We start from the raw sequence: 5,540 nt of genomic DNA on the forward strand, positions 1-5,540 counted from the left end.
GACTACTACAGGCGGACTTTTGTAGCATTGCCCTGCAACCATGAAAGATGCGAAGAGCAATCATTTTCATTTTCTGAAAAGAGAATGTGTGTGTGTGATTATGGCAAAGCCTCGAGGGCTATCTGCCTAAGGGGAGGGATGCCTTCGTGGAGGACTTTCTAAGGGAAACTGGCTCGTATACACGTTACACATGGGGAAAATCACGAAAACGCCCATGCAGCCAGCCCGTTCGCGGGATTCGAACCTCGGACCGAACTACCAGAGTTCAGCGACTTTACCGCTCGGCCGCTGGTGGGCCCTGAAAAGAGAATGAAAATACTTTAAAAATTGTTTAGCGTCAGCGAGGAGTATTCTGTTCTTATGCTTCTTCCCACATTTGAAAAAAAAAAAAAAAAAAAAATCTTTATTGCGTGTCTTATTAGAGAGTTTACGAATGCCATAAATAGGTTATAAATGTCATGATCCTAGACCAGCTCATCTTTCTTTGTTCATTTCCATCCACTTCTGAATATTATTTGTCAACTCTATTCACGAAAAATAAACTGGCACACTCACGCAGGTTTAACAGTAACAACATGAGCTATATTTTCATTCTTGAAATACAAATTATGTTTTCACAAAGTATGATTGTTCAAAATTACATCAAACGCACAACTAATACATTTCCCTTTTCAATTATTAAAAAAAAAAAAAAAAAAAAAAAAAAAAAAAGAACCAGAGTTCCAAAATTAAGCCAAAGTTCTTTCACACGAGCGTGTCGTCCTTCTAACCTCAACCGCGCTTTTCTCGTTTCTTTTCCCGAGTTTCCTTCTCTCCTTTCAGTTAGAGGTCGTTGTCTTAACTCTTCTTCTGGCAGGGCTGTGTCGGTAGCTTTCCCTTACCGACTATGTGCATGACAATGCAGTTATAGTTAATTTACGTGTCTGTGGCTATTAGAAGTTCTGTGAAATGTCTGGCGACATGTGGCTTGCAGGAAAGCCTCCACTTGGGCTTTAACTTAAGCCTGTAAATAAGGAACTTAACTAATTCTAACTAGCTAAATTTAACTGAAGCTGTAAAAAATAACTAACCGAATTGGCCCGTAATTAAAGCTCACCGGCGAATACTAACAGGCACGTAAGACTGCGGCCAAATGTAGACGTAAAGCAACGAAGTGGCCCTAAGGCAGAACATGCTCTACTGAGAACTTCTGAGCTCTTCTACCGAAGTGACTGAACTTCGCATTAAATATTGGTTTTACTCCGTTTACATAAAACGCGATACTGAAATCTCATTCTGGCAGGGAGTTGTAGATGGAAAACAAGAATTAAGTAAAGGGTTTCAAAATTACAAATAACTATTAGAAAATTAAAATAATCGCTACAAGGTGGATTGAAGAGGAACCAAGAATGTTCTTTGAGGACAGGCATAAAAAATTAGTTTATATTTAGGAACAAGTTTATTCAAATAAACGCTGATTATGCTGAAAATTTTCAATTGTAATACTGATAAAAACTGCCGAAATAAAAAAAAAATATAATCAATTTCCTAGAGTATATATGTTGCACGTAGGTCTTTTCAGGAACATTCAGGTCTTTGATGCACTCATTGTTTTCAATTATAAATTAAGAATTATTTTACTTCGAATTAATTAACTAAATTAGCAATTTTAGTGTTTCCTCTCATAGATTTACTTAATTTTTCGAATGAAATTGTTTATTTAAATTCTATAATATTGAAAAATTAGTCGATTAATAATTTGTATGTCCTGCTTCAGAATTACTTTCAAAACTCGTAACCTTACTTCATAACTTCAAGTTGAGTATTTATTCTTAATATTTGTTTTCTCCGCAATAATAACTTCTCCTTTTCTATTGGTTGTTCGATTATAAATACTGTGTTTTAAAAATTCTAAGTAAATATTTTATATTTAATTTGATGAAAATTATTGTATGTAACGTAAATTAATGAGAAGTTATAAATATTTTTATAAGCTCATATCCTCATACGTAACTGCGACCATTTTTCTTTTGTTATTCGAATAAAGTACGGGTTTTCGTAATGCAGTAGAATGAGTACGATACATCTACTCTCTCGATTTTTTTATAAATTTTAAAAATCATTTTGGAATCAAACTCTGAAAAATGAAATTTAAAGTACATTTATTTTTCCGTGCGTAAAAGCTGCTTAAGCTTTGAGCCCTCAAAATTCGATATTTAGGAATGCAGTGTCTAAAATAAAGATTGTTTCCGGATTTGGCTCAAGGGATAACCAGACTGTGTTCTTTCGCTTCTTTTTGCCTAGTTTTGTTTTTTAAGATAATATTTAACTTGCAAGCTTAGTGACGCTTGGGATTTTAGTCTTTAGCAACATTACATTAACTTAATGAGATTTTACCTATTCTGGAAAGCCATGTATTACATACTCCATCTCAGGTGGAAGGTACTGGCAACGCTTTTCTCTAAAAACAATTCCTTTCTTTTCTATGATAAACTGAATCATTAATTGCTCCAATTTTACCACATTTGCTATTCATCTGTATTTCTATAAATATACGGGATCATATGTACGGTACATAAAAATTGAGATAGATTGAAAATTTAGCTTTTTATCCAGATAAATTTGAGTTATGTGTTACATTTAAGCTACTATTTATACAGGAGGGATGAAATGTTATCTCTTGCTTGCCTAATCAAATTAGTTATACGTTACATGTAAACTACTATTTGTACAGAAGCGATGAAATGCTGTGTCAGAATTTTGGGAATAATTATTAATTGGTAATTAAAAAAGCAGAGATTCTAGAGGAAACTTTTATTAGTTAAACATAAACAAATATAACGCGATTGCATAAAATTAAACCAACTACTTAAAATTGGATCAAGAATGCACCCTATAGTAAAGAAAACAGCAATTGAGTAACAGGAAATGGGTTTAGCCTGAATAAATGTGTAATACAACAGCTTTGAAAGTAATATAGATTTTTCTTCCTCAACTGCTCAAGTGAAAATGGTGAAAAACACACATGCGCCTGCATGAGAAGCAAGCAAAAAATTTAAGATCTTAATTAAATTATAGGAAAAATAAATCCGAAAACCATCTACCGAACAAAGTACGAATCACAACTAATTAAGAAACAAATTTTTGAAAAGTTGAAGGTAAAAAGGGATAAATGTAAATGATTGTAGAGAACGTGACAACGCTCCATGCTGCGCTGTTTGTAATCTGAATGAAACTGAGAAAGCTTAACTCAGTTTGAAACATAATAAAACGATAATCATTCCCTAATAAATTTTAAAATTTAAAATTAAAATTAATTTTCAGTGCCTAGAGTTTATAACAAATAGCTTCAGATTTGTGCCGTGAGACAATGACAAGACAAAACAAAACAAAGCAAAAAAAAAAAAAAAAAAAAAAAAAAAAAATCTGAAATGTTTCAGATTTTAAATTACGTCCAAAGGAGCGTTTTTTAACATTTTGTGTGTTACCTTTCTTTATTAAATATCATGTTCCTCGCACTTAAACCATAAGATCCAGTGCAACAGCAATATCGCAAAATAGTTTCAAAACGAGCATATCTTTAGAATTTCCGATGCAGAGACTCACGCGCTGGAGATAAAAATGTTTTCTCTGCACAACGTTGCCATTGCTCGCTTTGAAATCCTTGAGTTTGTTAATCAAAAATTCGTCAAAGTTTTAAAAAATAGGAAATCGATCATAAAACAAATTTCAAATTTCAAATTTGGTCTTCCACATGCTCATATTCGTTGGAGGATTACGTTATTCAAAATTCGATGACTCTATGTACCGTTGTTTTATACAATACGAGAAATATACATACATTTACGCAGATTTTTCATTATTTAATTTCTTCAAATATAATGCAGGACTCTAACATTTTGTGGCAACAGTTTGAAAAGTGAACCGACATTTATGAGTCCGACGCAAAATGCCAAAACGAAACTAATAGTCCTTCGGGATTCAAATCCCTTTGGACTAAAAATTCTGGAATCTAACACGATATAGTTACATAAACGTTTGAACGGAATAAGGTAGTTACGCACGTTTTACTTCAATAAATTAAATTGAAATGCAATAATATTATCAAAAGGAAATTTGTTGGTTACATGTTATAATGGAATCTAAAAGCAACATATTTAAAATGTTAAAATGTGATGTTTGCATGTCTATAAGTAAACCTAAGTTAAATATCTGTTAAATTAATTTAAGCAAACTGTATTCTTATGCGTTTTAATTTAAAAATAAAAGAATATCAATGATTATGTCTGTAATAGGTAACTAAAGCCTGGGGTACAAAAAGGTAGGGAGCTAGAAAAAATGCGTGCTAAAATAAGGGAATTTACAACATATTTTGCGAGATATTCCAATTGCTGATATGTATCTTAAAAGTATGGAAAAACTAAACGTCACTACAATTGGCAGAATAATAATGCAGCAAGACTTATAAGGCGAAGGATTCAAAGCTCGATTCTAGGCCGAATAATATATGCCTCTAAACAGGTAGAAAAAACATGTTCCACACTTAACATGTAAGGCACGATATTTCAAACAAAAAAGAAGCATTTCTTTTACATCCTTTTCGGTACAAATATCAATGAACTGATTTAGCTATTCAAAGCTCCTAAGAAAGACACAATTAATACTCAAAGAATTACCTTTCATTATCCATCTGGTGATGTAATTGAATTGGCAGTTTTCTTGTCAACAATTTTCGATGTCAGAGAGTCAACACGTCAATTTAGTAATTCGAAAAACCACAGTTCTACTTCAAAGGGATTTGATTTCGTTGGCAAAGCACTCGAGGGCTATCTGCGTAAAGGATGCCTTCTGGCTCGTATACACCTTACACATCGGGAAAGCCACGAAAGCACCCATGCAACCAGCTCATTCGGGGGATCTGAGCCTTGAATTGAACTACGGGTGTTCAGCGACTTTACCGCTTGGCTGCTGGTGGTCGACACATAGAAAAGGAATACGGTTAACTTCTCATAAAGCCCCTTATCCAGCTGTGTTTTTAATGAACGGGCAGAGATTAAAAAATGTAAAAAATTTTCAAAAATGAATATTCCACAAGTATTTTTTTTTTTTTTTTTTGTTGAAATAATTTGATCAAATCATTAAACGTTTTTGCACATGAAACCTTATTAAAAATGCAAGTTTTTAAATATTTGTTCATCGTGTTCGCTTTCAGACTACCTTTAAGGAAATTAAAGGTTTTTAAATTCCCTAAGATTTTACAGGGGAACTTTTAAAACCAAAGATAAGAGTAAAAATATGTGCGGTGAATTAGAATAGAACCCATTTTCCTTCATTAAACAAAATCCTTAAAACATATAATCAAATCTGGTTTTAATCGTTTTATTAAATCCCTTTAATTACGCAGCACTACTTTTCTCCTCTTTTTCTTAAAAATGTGCTTATTGTTAAAAAGAATCATGCAATTATAAGAGCTCATAATGATACAGAAATGCATTTGTAAATAATGTAGGAGTAAGCACTGAAATAAAAATATGTTTACTTTACTTCAAAATACATAAAGG

Source organism: Stegodyphus dumicola, chromosome 6, assembly GCF_044657685.1.
Source record: "Stegodyphus dumicola isolate Sdum_Otavi_A_Nest chromosome 6, ASM4465768v1".
NCBI classification, from domain to species: domain Eukaryota; kingdom Metazoa; phylum Arthropoda; class Arachnida; order Araneae; family Eresidae; genus Stegodyphus; species Stegodyphus dumicola.